General features: G+C 38.5%; 2 long non-coding RNA genes across 6 annotated transcripts; one reads left to right on the forward strand and one right to left on the reverse strand.

The window, feature by feature from the left end:
* Positions 1 to 571: 571 nt before the first annotated feature.
* Positions 572 to 12,601, reverse strand: LOC138121041 (uncharacterized). Of its 5 annotated transcripts, none has more exons than XR_011156060.1 (6): positions 12,464 to 12,601; positions 9,205 to 9,259; positions 5,744 to 5,807; positions 5,304 to 5,448; positions 1,197 to 1,385; positions 572 to 847 (listed from the first exon to the last, which is right to left on the reverse strand). It is a non-coding gene; the product is annotated as an uncharacterized lncRNA (long non-coding RNA). The 5 variants fall into 5 exon arrangements; XR_011156059.1 differs by having other exon boundaries at positions 5,304 to 5,478; XR_011156061.1 differs by lacking the exon at positions 5,744 to 5,807.
* A 140-nt stretch (positions 12,602 to 12,741) lies between these two features.
* LOC138121190 (uncharacterized) lies at positions 12,742 to 21,558 on the forward strand. The gene is made up of 2 exons (XR_011156129.1): positions 12,742 to 12,857; positions 20,195 to 21,558. It is a non-coding gene; the product is annotated as an uncharacterized lncRNA (long non-coding RNA).
* Positions 21,559 to 22,513: the final 955 nt, after the last annotated feature.

Consider the following 22,513-nt stretch of genomic DNA (forward strand, 5'->3'; position numbering starts at 1 on the left):
AGGGACCTTAAAGATTGTCTCATTCCAATGCTCTGCCATGGGCAGGGACACCTTCCACCAGGCCAGGTTGCTCATGGTCCCACTGGACACTTCCAGGGTTGGGGCAGTCACAGCTTCTCTGGACAACCTTTGCCTCACCACCCTCACAGGGAAGAATTTCTTCCTAACATCTTATCTAAATCTGACCTCTTTCAGTTTAGAGCCCTTCCCTCTTGTCCTGTCACTCCAGGCCCTTGCCCCAGGTCCCTCCCCAGTTCTCTTGGAGCCCCTTCAGGCACTGAGAGGGGATCTAAGTTGTCCCCAGAGCTTTCTCTTCTCCAGGCTGAACATCCACCCCCAGCTCTCCCTGCCTGTCTGCTGAGCTGAAGTGCTGCAGCCCTGTGATCATCTCTGTGCCCCTCTGGACTCACTCCAGCAGTCCCATGTTCTTATGCTGGGGGCCCCAGAGATGGAAGCCATACTCCAGGTGGGAATCTCATGGGAGTGGACTGGAGGGGCAGAATTGCCTCCCGTGACCTGCACAGTGAACAATGTAAGCATCAAACTTTGAAGGCTCAATGTAATGCCTAAGTTTATTTAGTAATTATTATATAACAAAATTCTTTACTTTTACATTGTTTCAAATACTGTAGACAAATAGCCAGAATTCTTGTTCGCTGTTTGTGAAAACAAAAGTAGTGTTTAGCTCCTTCTTTTGTTTTTGCTGCAGATTGAGGTGTGCACACAGTGTTGCTGCTTTCTGTACTCTGCTCTCCTCAGCTTTCCTGGGACTGCAAACCAAATTGTCTCTTCATTTTTCCTCATACATATCATTATTTATGTACCTAAGTACCTACAAACACAAGAGCTGCAAATAGAAGTAAACACAGGTGACTACAGATTTGTGGACTGTTTTCCCAAATTTTCCACAGCAGCCTTGGCTACCTACCCACCACATCCCCTAGATGTCACCCAGGATCTTATTTTTTCATTGCCTACAAACATCCCTTGACAGAAGGGAGCTTTTGCCTACCTTTCTGTATAGAAACAAGCCAAGAAAAATGTAACAAGAAACGACAAGCAAAAGGCTTCTGGTTGGATGCTGTTCCTCATGCTAACAACTCATGACCTTTTGTGAAAGGTCTTCAGTGACTGCTTTACAGCAGCAATGTTTCATCGTGTTTCAATATTTGAACTGGAATAAAAATTTTGCTTACGCTGAGGATGAAGAGAAAGTCAGAACTTTTATGTTTCGGTTCAGTATTTGTCTCAGTTTCCCAAATGTCCTTCAGGTTTCCACACTATCCAAGACCTTTCACTCAGTTTGGGTTTCTCCCTCAAGTCAGACTCAGGGGGAGCTTTTCTTGCTCCTCAGGATGAAGTTTCTACTTTTATCAACAAGCTCCCTGCAATTTGAGATAGAAAATTTACAAGGGTGATGCCAAACTTGCTCAAATCCTGGACACATCAGCTGGATGCTCTCAACTGAGTAGAGACCAGGATTTTCAGAAAAAGCTTTGATTTTTCTCCACTGCACTCTTTCCTCAATTCTACAAGTAAAAATAAATACATCTACTTTTAGCAATGCAAATACAGAGTCAATGGCATCCCATGTGGCAGCAGAGAGCAGGTTACAAGACAAGCTTAAAAGGAAAATTTCAGTTTCCCTGAAATTGATCCGCTGAACACTAAAAATTGTACAAGCACTTCTACCTTGTGCAGCACTCTGTGCTGCTACTTGGTCTTGTAAAAGTTAAAAATTGGTTTTATTCATGTGAACAATCTCATTGATGTCTTACATACAAAAAGCTAAAAGCATGATTGATTTTTTTCCCAGGCAAGATTAGCACTAATGCTAATTCACTCCTGCAGTATTATTCCAGTTCCTTTTATATGAAAAATACATTAAATAGTTCTTTATGGCAACACTAAGAGCAGAGGAAAATAATTTTCAGAGTTTCCTCTAAACTGTATAGTAAAGTTATATTTGATCATCTTCCAGCACTTTTTCTTCAGAACAAAACAGCAAGATATGCACACAAAAAAGTGTGCAACACATCAATAAAGAAAGATTATTCCAAGTACTAATCAGGAGGAGGAAAGAGTGTCTGTTAGCATGAATTAGATAAACCTATCTTTCAACAGTTTCAGTTGTTTTTACTTCAGAGTGAGACAAAGGAAAGACATTAAAGATTACTGACAACCTGTGTATTTGTCCTCCTTTTTTCTACTTCAAACACCGACTGACTCCTGTATTTATGTTTTCCTGAGTCAAGCAACAGATCTAATGAGCTGCTCTATTTTTATTCTCTTTTTGTGAGAACATTCTTTGAACAGCTTTTTTTAAAAGATAGGGGGGTTTTTTTTAAATTTTCATTGTTGGAAAATGTAACAATTACACCATGTAGACAACTGCAGCTGGATTCAGAGCAAAGTTACTTTGAATATTCTTTATATCCTGAACTCCTCACTTCATTACATACTGAAACTGCTCTGGGAAGATAACCATAGATGGATGTAAATTCCAATTTGAAACCAAATGTAAAGCATGTTTCCAAGAATGCATAATTAAGCAGCATTTGTTAGAGTCAATTTGAGTGCATAAATTATTGAGCATGGGTTAATTTTGGTTGGATTAAAAGCACCACCTGTTCGCTTCTATAAAAAATACCATAATTTCTGTTTCAGTAATGTATTTAATTCTTACATAATTGGTTTCATCCTTTCAGGATGCAGTTGGTTTATGAATACCCTCCAGTACTGAGAGAGTCAACACATGCCCCATTTATTTGCTCTTCAATAGTGAAACACTACAATTCCAAAGGTGTTTTCCAGGTAGGGAAAGCAACCTAGATCAGGGTACTCAGACAAGTGTTCCACTGCATGTAAAGGTTTAAATGCTGCAAGGCAAATTGCTGTTCATCAATGAAGTTCAGAGCAATAGTGGGAGTTACTGCTCCATGGCAGCTTTTGAGATGCAAGACTCAATGATTGCTGCAACACAGCCACTTATTGAAGGCTCTCACAGCAGTTCCCCTATTCTGCTCCTCTCACTGGCTGTTACATTCCAAACTGCTGTGGAAAATGTTCCTTTCACCTTCTCATGTAGAGTTGTTTCCAAACGACAAGCTTAAAAATGGGTTTACAACTGTGAAGTTTAAAAAGGGGCTTGATAGACTGCAGTGAGCTGCAAGCAATTGCTGTGAATATTTCAATGCAAATCTCTTCCTACTAAATCTTTCAACTTTGGTGGTAGGATGAACCCTTGACTTGCTTAGCATCTGAGGAGGAGGCATGAAAATTCACAGCTTTGAAGGAAACCAAGGAAATTACAAGTCAACTAAAAATCCATGTGGATCCACAGGACATGGACCCTGTGGTACTTGAACCCCATTGATTTTTTAAGCAGAGATTCACAGCTGTACCTTAAAAAGAGACCTGTCACACTCTGCTGTAGCATTTTTATCTTTAGTTAGTGCAGAGTGACTGTCCTCCACAGTCCTGTGTGCCTGAAAGAGGCCATTACATCAAGGGACAGGGTTAAAAGTTTATAAGGTAACAGTTGTTGAAATATGCTGTTCAAGGAATATATTCATAAGCTGCTGCTTGGAAAAAAAGGAAAAATATACCAGTGGAAGAATTTATCCAAGAAGTTCTCCTTTTAAAAGTATTCTAGGGACACTGACAGTTCTTGGAACAAGATGAAGTGAGTTGTAGACACTACAAAAGCATTACTGTTAGCAGCATCAGATGTTCAAAGGAGAGATACATTTAAAGCTTTTCAGTGTAGGGGACACTGTGGGAATTCTGTGGAAGCAGGATCAGAGACACCCTCTCTCCTCTTCAGCTGTCAAATTCAAACCCCCAAGTGTTCAATTTCATCAGTAGATATGTTGAAAAAGGAACCCATGAAAACAAGCTCAGTGCAATTGCAAGGCTGCAATACATGAGCATGGTGACAAGGCAGCAACAAGATTAAAATGTTGCTCAGAAAAGGAAAAGAGTAATTTCCAATCCTCAGCAGAATTGAGAGAGAGCACCAGAGACCATGCACGTGTGGGAACCCTCGGAAGGCACCCCATCTCTCTCCTGCTTCTCTTTATTCCTCCATCTTCACAACAAATTTTAATTAGACATCTTGAGTGCTTAACTGGCAGAGAGGTGGAGTGCAAGGACAGTAAAAGCTTCATGAAGTATGACAAGAGAAGTAACAGGGAAATAAATGCAATGAGAGCTGAATTTTGAATAAAGGTGAGTCCCTTTTCCTTTGCAGGAGTTTGGGCCCTCGTGCCTAAATATATTACTGCAGGTGGCTTTATTGCCATAAGCTTAAACTTCTTATTACAGCTCTGGCACCTCAGTCTAAATTCAATAAACTGATATGCAAAGTATTGGTCCCTCATATCCCAGAAGTGTTGCCAGAATTACATCTCCTTATTCATAAAAACTCTGTTATCTCAGAATTCACTGCAAGTGATGAACTTCTAGCAAGTCACTCAGCAGAACAGAGTACAGACCTTTCTTACGGTATGTGGTAGAGACTGGCACCAAACACTGAAGCTGTGTGACTCCTGGTGATCTCATCCTGTAGCTGTTCATGCAAAAAATTGTTTTTCTCTTTCACTTCCCTCAGATCCAGACCTTTTGATTTTGGTTTGATGTGCGGATTCGAAAACATAACTGTGAAATCAACTTGGTTTCACCTGACTTAAAGTCAAAACCAGTCAGTTTTATACACTTCCCATAATACTTACAAGCCTTTTCAGACCAGCCAATCTTTTCTTCGTGACCCTCATGCAAATTTTCATCTTTTTTTAGATGGAAAACAAACTTCCATTGTGTAGAAGGCCTACACAGCCTCCAGTTACCGTAATCCGAATTTACCTAATCACCACTACAGCTTACAAGCTCCAGCATTTGTAAAACATTTACCACCTAGTTAAAAACAGCACAGGATGTTTGTTAAGAATATTTTTATTTCTATATGGTACCAGGAGAATATGTTAGCATTTTTCTTTTGATGTCAAGTGCTATCTACCAAACAAATCCACACTTTTTTTAAATTCAAGAGAATGCAAAGTAGGTGGAGAGACTGCATTTGTAGGTTTATGGTTCTTATTTAAGCAGCTGCTTACATAAATCCTCAGGTATGTATGATTAATTATTTGCTTTCTAATCCTTGTTCAAAAGAATGCATCTGCTTTTATGTTTAAATCAGGTTTTAGTAGCCTTTTTAAAGCATTTGACAAACTAAAAATGCAGACACCTGTACATTCAAAAGAGTTCTTGTAATGCTATTGATACTCATCTGTTCCTCAGCACACCTTTGCGAGGGCTGTGATGAGCTGTCACACATGATCTGCTTGCTGTGTTACTTGGAGTTAAGTATATTTTCCACAAGTAGGTTTTCCACAATTGCACATTTCACAGAGGAGAGTCCAAACGCTGATGTAGATAATGGATATTAGGCTAAAAACACGGACATTAGAGGAAAACAATCTGTGGGAATATACCACAAGTTTAATCATTATGTTTAGTGCATCACCTGACAAGCCAGATTACAAAACTTGCATTTGGTGCGTAAAAAACATTTTCAAGGCAAATCTACTGACATGAAAAAATCTTGAATTAAATCCTTTACAAAAGCTTTCATGTTTAAGCTTTGAGACTGACTATAAAACCTGAGTAAGTACCCCCAGAGCCTGTTCCTTTGGAAGGATGGTTCACTTGTCCCATACTTGGATGAGACAAAGCTGAACCTCACCTTTTCCTCAGCAGAAAGCTTGAGCCAGAAGTGAAGAGCGTATTGTAAATATTTGCATCACATCCTGCAGAAGGTAAAACAAGAGAGGTGCTGTGATGCAGCTCCCTAAAGCAGAGCAGCACCTTTACCAGCTCTTTTATCAGGTGACTTATCTTTCAGAGGACATTTATCACACTGCTTCCTCCACTTAAATTCATGCTGGATGTTGATGTGAATGTTGCAAACAACCTCAGAAGTATAAAAAAGAAATTGATAAGGACCTGATAAGAAACACTGTCTAACCATCTCCTGTAGCAAGGCAGAAATCAACTGTGCCAAAACTGAAACACTCTACCATAAACATTGCTTATATGGATACTTCCTAACTTCTCCCTAAACTGGGACCTTTCGCATTGGATTTGGGTCATGTAGTTTTCTTCAGTACTTAATTACTCCACATTTTATTGTGCTCCATTATCTGAGATAAGTGTAATCCTTGTCGAACCATTCAGTCTATTCATGGCATGTGTAATACAAAGCCTTGTTACATCAAGCTCGCTGCCAGCGATAACTCAACTATTTTCCATTCAATTACAGAACACACTGATTTTCCTGCTGAGTCACCTCAAATTCAATTTCTCATTGAGAATTCAACTAAATTACTTGCCCATGAATTAACAATGCTGAATGCTAATACAGACATTGAATTATATTACATTTCAGTGACTAGAAGATGTAATTGCAGCTGGCAAGGTCTGCTTCATTTTTTTTCCTTCTTTTCCAGTTTTGACTTAATGATGCTGCCTTTTAAACCCAATACTCTGTGACAAAAACATGCCATAATCATTTTGTGGGATTTAGAATGCATCCCATCGGATCACACAAAAATTTTTTCTGTTTCATCTGCTGAATACAGCTCAGACATCTTTTTGGGGGTGGTCTGGTGGGCTGTAGGCAGAACTGTGTTAACTGTTCCTGGGTTTGCTCAGTGAGAGCTGTTATCCTGAACCAAATTTCAGTGCATAAAACATTCCTTGGTTAGCACAGTCACCTGCTGGCAAGTAGAGTAAGCAAACATGCAATCCATGTAGGACAGACACAATTAACTTGCTCTTTCCTCAAAGAACAAACATGTTCTCTAGCATAGACTTTTTTATTAATCTCCAGTCCTTCAACTCAAGTAATAAAAATCTTAATCTAGACAAAATTAAAAAGCCAATCCAAATTATAGAGTAACTCCCAAATCCCACCTAGCTAATTACTCACAATCCCAGACATTTTTAATAGCTAACCAAACCTGATTAGGTAGGAAAATTAAGCTGTAATTCATTAGAACAGTATTTCTGGCACATGGAAATAACACAAAATTGTTATCTGCTACAGGATTTTGAACATAGTCACATGAAGATGAAGGCAACTACTGCCCAGAAATTTCAAACCAGCAAGATATTTAGATTTGGAGTTTGATTTTGGTTTTATTTAGTAAAAATTGCCTGCTTGAAGCAAATTCTGCGTTTACTTCTTCTGCAAGATAAACCAAGGACTTTCTAGGTGTACAAATATTTCAGAATAATTGAATCTGTGATGGAGTTTTTCTTCCCAAGAAAGCAGGAGAACAGATGTGGAGATCTTCTGCTGTGATCCAATGACATGGATGAGGAACTAAGACTATGGAGCACAGCTGAGTAAACCTGGTAGGGACTTTTCCACTGTTTTCTCTTTTACACTGAAGTCACTGGTGTGTAATGAGGATTACTTCAGTAATAGTAGAATAACAGAAACATATTGACAACTTAAATAACAATAAAATAATATACTGACATTGAGAGCTTAAAACATACTCATCCATTAGTACCTGCAGCAATGATGTCAAATTCAGGTGCAAACAATCTCATATATGGACCTTGCACTTAGTTTGAAAATTCCAGCAAAATACTTTGCAACAGCATTTGCTGTGTCACCAAAATTCAAACATTTTTTCAGAGTCGCTGAGTTTCAAGCAGAACAAACCCTACCTGGCTTCCTGGCAGTCAGCCCAGTAACACAGTTCCAGTACAACTGCCTAGAAACTGTGGGCTCTGGAGTATTGGCAAAGAATTTAATGTTCCAGTTGTCCCCAAAATCAAACAAAATTTCAGAATATTGAAACTTGAGACAGCGATTTACATTGCACACAAGTTCAGACAAAGTGAATTAGTCAAACACGCGTTTTCAGGTGCAATTACTGAGTAGGTACACACACACACACACACAGTTCCCCCATTTCTAACTGCATTTCCTTGTGTAATATATGCACTTCTAAATAGCAGAACAAACTTACTGACAATGTACTGAAGTTATTCTTCCATATAGATTAAAAATGCAGATAATAACTACTGGAAGAAAGCTAGTAACATTAAAATAGAGTGTATTTTTTTGATGTTAATATCATTCTGGATTCAGAATGATATTCATATTCAGCCTCTAAATAAGTTAGTGCCTGGAATGCCTTATCTGCTGTTTTCTTAAATCGTCATGTTGCTATAAATGGCTAAACCACTATTTTTAATGACAATTAGCAGTAGATGTCAAGAGATGTTACTGCTGACTGTGATACTTCTTTTTTTGTACATTTTTGGACTTTCTTGTCCTCGTGGCTTAAAGTAACTTTTCCTGTTTTTACTTCTTTATAATAATGGATAATTTACTAAGCTGACTGGAAATTTCAATCAGTTTTTATTGGGTTTTCCTTTTTAATGGGAGGGATTTGTAATTGTAATAGTTTAAGTACAGTCTCCACTCCTCTCTCTGGTTACATCAGCTTTACTCTATCTTCCTGTATGGATAAGTCATTGATACAATTCTACAAATGAAGTTAAATTAAGGTTGAAAGCTGAGTTACAGCAAGAGACTCCAGGAGCCATTCAAGCTAATTTATAAACTGGGTCCTTTAAGGCACTAAGGCACTGCTGTTAATTCCCAAAACCAACCTGAGCACTGAACTGGCAGCCAACCATCTCTGCTCCTACCCTGCTGTAAAGGGGATGGCAAAGGCTCCCAGAGGATCCTGGAGATCTCCAGAAAACAGATAAAACAGTGAACAAACATATGAGCAAAATGCTCCTGTCCAAACCTGGAGGAAGCCTATCAGAATGCAAATAAAATCACACAAGTCTTAAGCCATGAGGTAGGAAAGCAACTTTCCATCAAGGTGTGTGTTCTTGTGGTCTTTTTGTACTCGAGCATTACGGGCTTGTGAATTATTACAAATGCTGGCACTTGAGGACTGACTAAGCTTGTGGGAACAATGTACTTCTTTAGATGATTACCAACCATTCATCTGGCTAATGTGAGGCCAAATCTGGCCTGACTGCCTGGCTCAAGGGAATATTATTAACTCTGCAGTCAGGTTACATGTGCCAAGTAGGATGAGCCCCAGGAGGTGAAGGCACAGGAGCGAGAGCTAATGCTGCCACCCAGAGCACAAAAATGGACTCACTCACCAGCAAAGGCAGGACAGGCGTTTTTCACATCGAAACTGCACAGACTTCGAGAAACCTTTCATGGCAATCAACATAAAAAATAAAATATACACAAATAATTTTGGTTTTTAATTTACTACATCTTTGACCAGCTAAAAACAACTCCTTACATTCTTCCATCGAAACATCCTCACCAGTAAAGGGTGACCTTAGGAAACCATGTTTGAAAACAGTTAAGTACATTTAAGTGTTATTGATTGCACAAGTAATAGCGCCAAAAGTGATTACACAGTGTGGTACTTACAAAAATAATTACACTTCAGAAAATCAAAATTAATTTGTACACTTCTGCTACACTTTTGAAGTTGTTGACATTTCATTGTAGTGCTCCTAATGAAATGAAAATTATTAATAATTGTTTCTACTTCAGTGTGACAAATGTCATTTAGGTTAGGATGTGAATTTTTCAGTACCTCATCAGATCACTAAGTTGACTTTTGGCTCATGTTAATTTGAAAGGAGGTTTATTTCTATTTATCAGATGCAAGTCTACACAGCCCAACCATATTATGAGCACTATGTTTGCTGGTTCCCAACTGTGAAACATTTTATGTGGTGTAGTCTCTTAGAAATCACTCTAAAGGTGTAAAAACAATGAAAAATTAAGTTCCCTGGACAAAAGATTAAAACTTCTTCTTCAAAACACTTTACCAGCAAAATGGTATAAAATAAACCAGCGAAATTAGCATAACCCCAGGGCCACTGCCTGAAGGACCATTTCCTTTTTATTCCCCTAACAAGAAAATTTAGTCTTATTTTAACACATAGTGAACTACATTTTTCAGTGGAAAATAATCAAATTAATAGCAAAAGCTGTGTAAAAAAAAATATGCCTCAGTGCTTGTCTCATACAGCACATCTCTCCTATAAAGTTACATAGTTAGCACAAATAAAGTAATTCAGCTTTGAAAATACCTTCAATAAAGATACTTAGGGCTTTTAGAGCATTTTAAAAATATTAAATCAGTAAAATTCACCCATGCAATACCTGAAGACCCTTACTGTTCCAATTTTATAGTCAGGTGAAGTGACAAGCAGATGATTTGTCTGGGCAATTACGGCAAACCAATAACAAACCTGCAAACAGAGTTTTGGAAGCCCTGTCTCTAGGCTGCTCAGGGAGTTCTCATCTACTGCCCTCAATTTTGACAGAGTCTTTGCCTCAGGACACTCTATCAAGATTCAAGTTACTTTCCAATAGCTGATCTAAAAGTGCATAGAATGAAACATCTGGGTTTTGACAATTTTTAAAAAGAAAAGCCATGATAAGAATACAGAAGCTTCATTTTTCACAAAACCCCTTATATTTTTCACCATTACTGTTAATCCATGGATGGACAAAATTGGAGAGTTTCAATCTAAAGAGCAATACAATTGTCCTAAGTGCTATGTAAGCACTACTTTCAGTCATATAAAAATAATTTTGTTAGGCTGAGATAACTGGCCTGGATGTGTAGTGGTTTCCCAAGAAAGAGGTATTATCAAGAGCCAGTGTTGTAAAACCCAAGCCTCTGCAATGATGGCTGCATTAATATTTTAGAAGTTTTATCATTTATCCAGAGCTTATTTCACTAGGCCTGATTGATGATAAAATCCTGGTTGTAGTGGCCACACAGAATACAGGAGCCTGCTGGAGATCTGCTTGCCCTGTACGTGGGAAATGGGTGCTCCTGCTTTTCCAGTTGTTACCACAAATCCAAATGGCACATGGACAGGTTGGAAGGAACAGCTTGCATAAAGCCACCCATTTGGTAACTCTACTTTGTTTACAGAACTCCAAGAAAATAAAACCAAAGAAAGTAACAGCATACGTGTTTTTACTAGATCAGGATAGAGTTTTTCTTCCTTTGTTAACACTGAAGACACACGGTAAACACTAAATGCTTTGGTCTGATTTCTATTGCACTTTGCAATTAGAGACTGCAAAGGAAGGGCTATTTAAGGGACTTGTTTCCTCAGAAATACAAGAGGATATCCAACACAGTGACAAAAGCAGTTTAAGTGGTCAAACTACAGTAGCAAATAAGCAGCCAAACAGTCTGGCACAGCCAGAGCTATCTTTTGATTATAACCATGCCCCACTTCTCACCCGCACTGATGACAAGCTGCTTCACCTACAGCAGATAAGCACAAACCTCCCCAAATAAAACACTTGCATCAGTTCTCCCTCCACATTCTCATCAGTAACTTTCCACTTTTTTCCTAATAAATATGTTAAACAGAAAAATTAAATTAACTAGAAAGCTACATCTTTATTTTTATCTTGTGCTTTCCTCCTTTATTCCTTTCACCTATAAATCTCTGGTTTATCCCTGCTCAGTGTTATTATACTCATGATATTTAGATTGGTGATGTTTATTTCTCCTACAGTCCCAGTTCTCAGGCTCTTAAGATTGTTTGAGAATCCCAACTTCAATTTAAAAATCCTTATATTGCTAGCTCTTAGGTTCTGGAGAACTGTATGAAAGTATGACTCAAGTGTACTCTAAAAGCTCTGTGTGAAAGGCAAAGAAAAGGTTTATTCTGAACAAAACAGAAAAAAAACAGAGACTACATTCTTAATGCACTTTTAGAATTGCTTGTTGGAGATTTTTTTAATTGCTAGGATTTATGAAGTAATTATGGGTAAGTGCCGTAATCTGATCACAAACAGGTATTTCACATAAACAGCACAAACCTGGTATAGCGTATAACAGGCCAAGCATTTCCAAGGAGCACTGTCAGAACAGCAGAGGGTCAGTATTAAATGCCCAGTAAAATCATCTCCTTGTACCACTCTCTCATGACATCGATGCATAAAGGGTGACAAACTAGGGCAGGCTTTGCTCTGGTGACATGACCCACTTGCTCACACTCATTCTGCAACCTGGCAATGCCATTCCCATACAGTGTCCCCCACCAAAACCACCCACTTTGCCCTTGGAGTCATTGGACATGCCCCTGTTCCCCAGGCCAGCAAACAGCCCACAAAAAAGAATGTTCCAGATAAAGTTTTCTCGTGTGTATCTCATCACAGGGAAATAATCTGCTCTGCCCCAGAAAACTTAGCAGGGCTGCCTTTACCACAGCACAGCCCTACTGAAGAACACTCCACATGCTTTCACACAGTAAAATCTGGAATACCACCTGAATTTCTGCATAATCAATACACTCTAAGCAGAACACTGACTGAAATTAGAGCCGGCCAGCAGCCTCTGATGGGGAACTCTCTCAGACTTACCTCTGGCTTTCTGCACAGGAATTAGCCCCTGCTAAAGTCATAAAAGGGTGGAAATCAAATCCTAAATTGCTCTGGGGACAGAGCAGGGGGTGCTGTGGGAACTGGCGAGGTCCTGAGGTGCAGCTGCAGGTGGGCTGAGCACCACCTGGCTCTCGTTTGGGGGAAGTGTGGTTTTTCAGCACAGGTGTTTCTGCTTACCCCATTACCCCCCCCCCCCAGGCTGTGAGGATGTATAAAAGCTGAGATAGGTTGTATAATTCCCTTTTCAGCCTAGCAGGGGTTTCTCCTGGTTGTAGGTAGCACAACTTCAGCTTCCTGTGGTGTGGGTGTTCAGCCATACCTGTGATTAGCCATGTTCTGGATCCAATGGCTCTATCTTTAGCCCCAGCAGAGGGTAAGTCTCTATTCTTGGCTGGAACATGGCATATTCCTGGTGCCAAGGAGCTGCCATGGGGTTCTTGGCAGCTCACACACTGCTGGGGGGAATAGGTGGGCAGCCAGAGCCTGGGGATGGTGCACCAGGTATCTGGTCTTTTGATCAGCCTTCCTTGTGTGGGAACTGGTTTGTACATCCCTGGCTAGAAGCTCTAGAGATACAGAGTGTGGATTTTAACCTATAAGCCCTGGTTTCACAAGCTGCCCCAGAAATACTGTAAATGGTGATTGCATGTCCAGCCCTGTGTGTGTTCAGGTTGTTCTGACTTGTGGGTCCTTGTAGGAGTTTGCTGCTGAAGGAGCTGAGGTGTGGAGGGAAGCTGCTTTTGTCTGTGTGTTTAAAAGAGATGCAGACCTGGTTTATTCTGCTGAGTGGGGAACAAGAGTAAAAACAAACATAAGAGAGCTAGGCTGTGTGAGAAATCTGAAAGGTAAAAACCTTGTGTTTTATTGACTTGAAAGCTGTGGCCTAAATAAGCAAGAGCGATGGGGGAAAAAATCTCAATTGCTGTAAAGTGGAGCCAGGTAGGCAGGTGCTGTATGTGGTAGTAGTACTGCTTCACTGGTTCAGAATTGCTTTATGTTCTTGGAATTGTTGCTATGGGTTTGCAAAGAAGCTTTGAACTCCTCACAAGTGTCTGTGTCTGGAGAACTTATGAGCTGGTCCACTAATTACAGAACGGGGTGGAAAGGTTACAGCTAAAAAGCTGTAATATAGGCAGATCTGCAAACCTTAATTGTGCTTTGGTTTTGCTCCTGTTCAGGCTACAGTTGGAACATCATTTAGAGGTTAGTGTATTGCTCAGAGGTATGAATAAAGATCCTTAATTAACACCATAGCAAAGAACTTTGGTTACTTATTTGGTCTGAAATTTAAAAAAAATGGTTAACTGAATAATGATATATTCCCCTGAAGTGAAAAATTTGCACCTTACTAATATTTCTTTCAAAACCTCTTGATTTTAAATTAAGAGTAGAGGTTTTGTGATTAAACCCCTGGGTAGAAATTCAGTAGATTTGAGTTCCATTCTCAGGTCTGAGCCAGCCCCATTATGTGACCCTGGGTTAGCTGATGGTCACCAGGGCTGGCTTTCCAGCACCCATCTGCTTTTAATTGCCAGTACAGTCCAGCTGAGAAATTGCCAATGGGACTAGCAGGACTTTGTGCATTAGCTGCAGTTGACTTTGGATCACCCTTTTGTCTGTCTGTTTCCCAAATGTATGTCTGGAGAACCAGGCTCTGGTTAACTGGGATATTGGAAGCATGTATTAATTAACATTGTGCCCTGCTGAGAAATTACAGATAAGAGAATTTTCTAAGTACAGAAATGCATTTAGTACAATAAAATAGCAAAATATTAATACTACTGTTGTCTTTTCCTAATGCAGTGTGTTAGGGTAACAACTTAGCAACTTTCTATGTTGTCTCTAAAGTATAAGACACTATCACATAGTTTTAAAATGTTTAATTTCTATGTCACTAGAAGAAAACAAAGAAATACATGCAAATATTTCCTCTTGGGAAAGGCTTGTCCTGGTGATACCCCTGTAGTTGTTTAAGAAAGGTAATTTGGTTTGTGTGCCAGCATCAGTGCAGCACCTTCTAGGCTGTCTGTGCTCTTCTGGGTACTCAGGAGGAAAAAAAAAGCAACAAAAAAGAAAACAAACAAGAAACCCCAACAGTAAGTTGAAGTTCTAGATTATGAATGTGACACCTGTTTTGGGTGTAAGTCAAAAACATTAGTTAGTAAACAAAATTGAAGTTATTTTGGGGGCTTAATTATTTTATTTATTCTCTTGCAATTTAAACTGCTGTTGTTTCCTCCTGTGTGCTGTGCATTGTTTTGCTATGTGGGGAGTATTTCAATGTAACAGAATTAAGTGATACTGTCATGTCCATGCCAGAGAAAACAAGCATGAATCTTGTGAGAAGAAATGAGTATGCTTGCTGCTTGTAGGGTTTATTCCAGTTCCTTCTATCAGTCTAAGCTCCTATCAGTCTGATGGGTTGGATGAAGAGAGAAAGTAGATTAGGAAGTAATGACTGGAGGAAAAATTGTATTAAGTTATTCTCATATTTAGATCAGGATCATTATAACCGGAATCTCAGGAGCTATTATTTTAAGCATTAGTGTATAATGCAGTACACTGCATTAAGTTTTATGTACAGCACTTGGAACCTTGGGATGGCTGCTGTAAACTTTCCATCACTGCTGGTTTGCACAATGACCTTTTATCTTCATTAGACAATACTCTGAAACTGCTCTAAGTATACCAGTATGGATTCTTTGGTGGTGTAAATTAGGATTTGTATTGATGTTAATGGGGCTGTTTGCATTTATTAGTATAAATTAGTTTTAGTATTCTCTCACATCATAAATCACAATGGACATCAGAAAAGTCATTTGGCAGCACTGATGTATAAACAGTAAAAATGAGAAAACAATTGACTCCATTATTCAATGCTTAGTGGCAGAAACGTGTCTGAAGTGTGTGTGTGTGTGTTTCCAAAGCTTCACCCTTGATATGAAGCAAGGGATGAGCTCTAATAGAGAAAGCTGTTGGATGGGAAAGAATATCCCAAATCTAAACCTTTAGCCCCTATTGTTACTGACAACAGCATTAAAAAATTTGAATTTCTGAGATGTTACCATAAAATAAATGCATAATGTAAATAATAATTCATAGGTAGGTAAATGACAGCTAGTCAGGCAAGCCTGAACATCTGTTTCAGAGTGAATGAACATTGAGCACTTCTGGCATCTAGTGCTCTATTTTTATCCCAAAAATCCATACAATATTTAAACCCTTTTCATGCTGCATTTTGGCTCATTATTCCATATTGAGAGAATACAGGGCTGTGATTTCCTTATGTATAAAAAAGACTTGCTGGGTTTATTTGTCAAGGGAATTTGTAAGGAAAACTTGTAGAGAAAACAGAAATTTTGAGATAGCAGAAAGTATTTAATCATGGCAATGGCTTTTTCAAGTGATTTTTCTTTGTGACAAACCAAATACGTATTAGATTATTTGTGGATCAGTATATCTAACGTCAGCACACATTGCTGTTTATTGGTTCATTTTATCATGCTGAACTGTCACTAGCTTCTTATTAATCTGTCTCTGAAGGATCAAAATGCTTTAATAAATATGTTAGTTCCTTTAGATCTTGGGCTGAAATGAAACTGTTAGTTAAATGTACTGTGACTTTGAGTGAAGATACCTTTAGAGAGATTTAAAATGGGAGCATGTTATATAAATCGAAGTTTGACAAAGCAGAATGTACCTTTCTCTTAATGACCAATTAGAACTCAAATAAAAAAGTAAAAAGCCCTTTTTGAGACAAAATGTGAGACTTCTTTGTTATGTGATATGACTGATTTATCAAAGGGATGATTAACTTTACAGTTTCATAGTGAAAGCTCATTGCTTGTGTGGGGTGTTCATTTACATGTACAGATTGATGTGCTTTAAAGTCTGTACATATAATAAATACATGTATGGCACAAGGGCTCAGAAAGGTGATCACCTTTCATTGCTATGGAGATGTAGATAAGAAATTAAGTTTTTAATTTTTTCAGGATATGAAAATTCATGTACTTTATTCAGCTGCCAGAGATGAACAGGGGAGGGCCTAAAGGAAAAGCAGCCCCTAAAAGGACTGCATGAATGTTCTGCAGAGGGAAGAGAGTGTCTTAATGGCAGAGAGCTCATTTTTTGCAGAGTCAAAATAAGTGTGGGCTCTGAGCATATAGCAGTAAAGGTTTGGTTTCTATGAAGGGATCAAAATGTGCAAGAAGGAGTGGTTGAAGTACCACTGCTGTTTCAAAGGGGAAATGTGTTTTAATAACAGCATCAGATTTAAGAAAAAGGAATTATGATAATCTGTGTGATGTTGTCATTTGTCATTGCAATACAACTTCAGATTGCTTGGGAGTGTTCCCCAGGTGAACCTACAAACCTTTGAGTATGAACCCTCTGCAGTGTGAGTGAGGGTTTTACTGTAGCTCTGTTGTTAGTGGGCATGTGTTTCACCATTTCAAACCATTATACCCAAGATCTTTGCTTTTGTTAGTTAACTTTTTTAGCTTGCTGCGTTCTTAACATCAACAGCGTGAGGTTTGGATTTATGCATGGGTTTGAAAAGTAAATGCTGAACTTGAAGGGCCCAAATCTTTCTATATATCCTTGTTGTTTGAAGAATTTACATGTCTTGAGTACAACAGAGTAACAGAAGTTGTATGTAACGTTACTTATTTCAGCTTTTATCTGAAAATGCTCTACAAGTATCAGAACCTTCTTTTTATTGTAAACTGGCCTTTGATATTATGCTGACATTGAAGTGTTCATGGCAGTTAGCAAATCAGATAATTTTGAATGAACATCCAAATGTGGAAACAGAATTTTATTGATGTGTACAGTAGTGAACATGTTGAAGATGAACATGTAGGAATTGCCAGGCCTGTAAAACTTCTCAGAAAAGCAAGCCCATAGGGCCTGAAATTAATTTGTTTTCAAATGCAAGTGAGTGTCTCTGTGCAGCCACAGAAGAATGGATCTCGTTTCCACTCGGGGTTAGTTTGCACAGACCATTCATCCATCAGTCTGCTTCCTTAGGAGTGTTAACAGTTTGGCACTACTTTATTTCCCTTAAATCTTAGTAACAATCCATGATATTGTTACAGCACATTACATGGCTTTTCCTCTGTGTCATTGTATATTGCCATTGGGAAATGAAGCATAAAAAGGCTGCCATTAGAGCACATCATTAAATAAGACTGCCTGAATTCCAACTGTTGAACAATTGATCAGTCCCATTTTGAGCCAAAGATGTTTTACCCCAGCTGAGTTCTTTTAATATAAAAAAGTTAAAATCCATGTTTTAGCGGTGTCTTTAATTTCCTTTAATTTTTCTTTAAGAAATTGCTCAGTAATATCAGCCTCTACCTTGTAAAGGAAAAGATCAAAGCATACCAGAACTTATGTGCATGTACTAAATGTGAGAAAGTTAGAAATTAACTCCCAAGTGCAGCAAGTTTTCTGAACTACCTGAAAGTAATTCATGCTGAGGGGTTGTTTAGAGACCCTATTTTTTCTGGGTGCAAAGCACAGTCACAGTTGTTCAATCAACTACAGCCAGAAAGACTGGATTTAACTCCACATCATTTTTTTTGGTTATGCTGAAGTTGTTCAGTTATATCCAGTCTGCTACTTCACTCATTTGGAAGCTTTGGTATTTTGCTGTGGTATTTGGTATTTGAAGCTCCTCAAGTGTTTCTCTGGTATCTTATTCCACAGAGCCTGAAATGTGCATGTGTAAGAGCAGATCAATAGGAGCAGGGAATGCAGACAGGGATGCACGCAGCTACACTTAAGCACTGACTTCTGCTTTCTCTTTCTCTCCATGTTTAAACATGACCTGAGCCATCCATATCCTCTGACTTTCCCTTCAGTGACCTGACGTCACTTAGTCAATGGCAACAAAATCGGTGGTACTGCACTGTGAAAAGACAGACAGCTTCATTAGAATTGTATGGCAGCAGAGCTGCCACAGCCAGCTGAGTGGGAGACAGTCCAGAGCACACTCAGCTCTCAGAGACTGGATTCTTGGATGCTGTAGGGGGGAGAGTTCACACCAGTACTGGGAGGGCTAAGAAGACATTTTCATGCTGTGCCTGATTGAAGGAAATTCTTGGTAACACTGAAGTATTTCTGCACTAGGCAAAGCTGACTTCTGAGCTGGGCCCCAATGAAAGCATTTTTCTTTCACAGAATAGTAGCTAAAAGGCATTTTTATAAGGCTATAAAACCTGTAAAATCATTACTGAAAAAAAAAAATCAAGCTATGATGTCAAGACCTGTACCTGTTTTATTTATTTTGGACCTCTCCTTGCATATGTCTGGGATATAGACATCTGCCAACTAAATTCTCTCAGAAGCCTGTTATAAACAGATTGTTTTAAGTAGTTTTTCTTCAGGTGTGTTTTATATAGACAACTTTGATTCCAATATATTATTCAATATTGGAAATTTCAATTTCTTAGAGTTAGAATCCCATATGAAGAAATTTGGCTCAGTGAAGGAGGGTACAGCTTGCCCACAGTGCTACTGTGAAAAAGTAGGGATCAAAAACTGAGAATGAGTGCAGTGAAATCAGCCCCTTCTATAGGTAGACAAGTAATTAATGTCTTACATCACAGAATCATTAATGTTTTGGCTAATATAGTTATCATGTACCCATAAATGCTTGTTTAACACAGCTCATAGACCAGAAATTTACATCTCTCTTTCGGAGCAAGGGAACATTCTCTGAACTTAACTCATTCACCAAACCATTGAGTTTCCAACATGTAATTTAAGCTAGACAAAAGGGTGGTTCATGTGTTTGAATAGTTTAAATTAGATAATACTAAGGGTGACAAATTACTCATATTCCACACCACTAATGATGTTTATATCACTGGGTACTGGTAGTTATTTTGTTGTGAGGAGTATTGTGACATGAAGATGGAATTAGGATTCTTGCCAGAATTAGTGACCTTTAGAACCCTAAATCTGGCTTTTCATGCTGGGTGGTAATTGCATTGTTGGTGAGAGACACAGTGACTCAGAAAATAATAGGAAGTAGGGAGCTGTAGAAGGTCCTCTTTATTCTCAAGAACTCCAGCAAGTACTTAAGAAAGTATTTACCTGTCCCTTGGTGCTGAGAGTGACCTTATCACAGGAATCCATCAGAGAGTGCACACTGGTTCATTTACTGAAGTGAATGTCACATAGCTGCTGCTGCTCTCACATCCCTGTATCTTCAAAATGTCCTTACATTTGCTTTCTTATAGGCATCATCAAAAAGAAAAACAATTCACAATGGTAAAATAATGAATATTGAAGAGCATTCTAGTGAAATACATAAGATTATGGAGTTAAACTGAGTGGGGTTTGAAATAAAGGATTACCAGAGGCATAATACACTCTTCATTACTAGTTTGACTTTGTGATCAACAGCAAAAATGACTGTGGAATCTGATGCCCCTTTCTTTGTCCCTGAGGGCTGGAGGGTCCAAATACTTGTGTGCATTCTCAAGGGTTGTAGGAGTAGAAATACAAGCACTTTGTCACTGTGGGAGAATGCAAAAGCTGAATATATTTGAAGTATGCCTCTTAAAGCCAGAGGTTTGAGTTCAGGTAAAACAACTTGGATTTTTTGCTTTAGACTTGTCACCATTCAATTAGAGTCAAATTTGGACGGTTTTCTTCTGAAAGCTGCAATATCTGTCCCTACTCTTATTCCATTCACAGAAAAAAATATCTAAAGCTCTTCCTGTGGAATATCTATCTGTCCTTGTCAAAGCAGGCTTTCCAGAAATCAACATCTGTGGGACTCGAAGGACAGAACATCTGCATCTTGAACTTTGCAGCACAGACACGAAGAACACTTGAAAATTTGCTGGTGGTACTTTGACAATATTTTTGAAAATCTCTACTTGGTGTAATGCAAGACCTAGAAAGTTGAGCTGGTGTGTACAATGAGCCTGGCTGGGCAAACAAACAAATCAAGCAGTGCTTATGGCACTGTTTATTCCTAAAGATGGCAAGGGGACCTGCCTGCTTTGTCAGACTGGAAGGGAGTATCAGTGCTGGATCATGTGAGGCTTTGGGGTTTATCCTCCTTTTGACAGGAAGTTCTGAGAACACTCTGAAGCTGGGGTGTAATCCTACCCAAAGAGCATTGTTCTTCCTGTGGAACGTTGCATTTATTGATGCTTGTCCCACAAACAGAAGTTGTTAAGGCACAAAATGCATTTATGTGAAAATTCTCATTGCAATGATACTGAGGCAAAAGGAATATATTCTGGATTTGCAGTGATAAAACCCTTATGACTGTTGCCTTTGTTAGAACAAATATTAGCAGAGGTTAAAGGCAAAAAGAGTGTAATTCAGCCACATCTGCAGTGTATGCAAGCCATTTAAATTCTATCTTTATTTTCTCTGAACATTTTGATCTTTGTATTTTTGACTGTATGGAAAGTGCCCCTTTAGGATTTAGAACGAAGCTGCAGGAGAAAAAAAGATGGTCCATTGTTAAATCTTCAAAGAAAAAGATTCAGGGATAAAAGTAAAATTGAAATACAAAAGATTTTTTAAAGTTATTTAATGTTACAAAATGTGGCTCAGGCCTCTGCCTACTGGCCAGTTTCAAATTTACTGTCTAAGAACTGGAATTTCAAAGGTGGCTTGGAAATGCCTTTTTTCCTGCATTAAGTAATGTGAGGGCATACGGTCCTTTAGTCTGAACACGTGGCACTAAAAATATACATTTGGGGAGTGCTTTGTTTCAGAGTCACTTTTTTCCTTTCATTTGTTTCTGAAATCAAAGTTTTTGTGTTCTTGAAAAGAATGAGCCTGTGTAATGTCATGCTTTGAAATGCTGTTCTCTTGACATTATAAGACCATGAAAGGGAGAACTTTGACTAACTGTATTATTCCTTCACCTTAAAGACATTGTCAAGTTTGCTAAGCTCTAAATATGACCCATCTAGTTTTGTTTCTTTTACCTCTTATTCTGTTACAAAGCTTATTTGATTCTTTCTACATACAGTGCTTCAAAGCTTGCTTTTCTTCCTAAAATTAAACTAATAAAAATCCAGGAATGTAGATTTCAAGTGACTTTTGCATAATTCAGATCCATGTAGGCAGGTGGTTGAAGCATACAAACTTTATTTTAACTGACTAGTGCTTATCAAACAATGAGCAAAACTGGTTTAGAATTAGTTATGTCTTTTGATGTGTGGATACAGTACTGATCAAAGTCCTTGATAACCATTCATGTGAATCCCTGGACAGGCTTTGTCCCCATTAAAAATATATCACATTGCAATAATCCTCAGACAACCCCCCCACCTTTTCAAGTGAAAATAATTTTAACTTGACCCTTTTAACTCACAGACTTAAATCCCCAAATTGAGTAATGTACTTTTGTTTTAAATCTGAGTGCTTCCCTCTAACAAAACTAAATCCCTAATGTTTTAATTACCTATAATGATCTCCTTCACGAATATTCTGCTTATTATGGCCCAGAAAATGATTTTATTGAAACCTGGGCACCACCTTTGTGCATAATAAAGTCACTGTGATATATATACACACACAAGCATTGCTGCTCAATAGGTCCTGCAACTGTGAAAGATACTTATTTTTAGTTCCTTCCATTGTCATTTTTATCTAAATATCTAACTGAAAGCACACTTCAGATCCTGAAACTTAGCTCAGTTCACTTATGTAAATAGCTGTGTCCAGCTGAAAGATTGGCTTTTACTATCAGAAAGTTTTAAAAGCTCCATTTTGCTCATAATTGCTATATATTGAAAATTAATTATGAAAATGTAATGTGATAAGAAAACTCCTGACCTCAGTAAAATCTATTTTGTGCGTAATAGAAACAGGAAACACCCAAGGCTTTGCTTTGAAGTCCCTGAAACCCAAAGATCAGAATGAGTCTAAAACACCCAGAGCCCTACAATTATTACCTCAGTCTGTGGTAGCTTAAGTTCCTGGTTGAATGTGTTAGATCAACGGTGAGCAAACACTGCATTTCTGAAAAAAAGGGCATGTGGTCCA

This window comes from Aphelocoma coerulescens, chromosome 20 (genome assembly GCF_041296385.1).
Source record: "Aphelocoma coerulescens isolate FSJ_1873_10779 chromosome 20, UR_Acoe_1.0, whole genome shotgun sequence".
Classification (NCBI taxonomy): domain Eukaryota; kingdom Metazoa; phylum Chordata; class Aves; order Passeriformes; family Corvidae; genus Aphelocoma; species Aphelocoma coerulescens.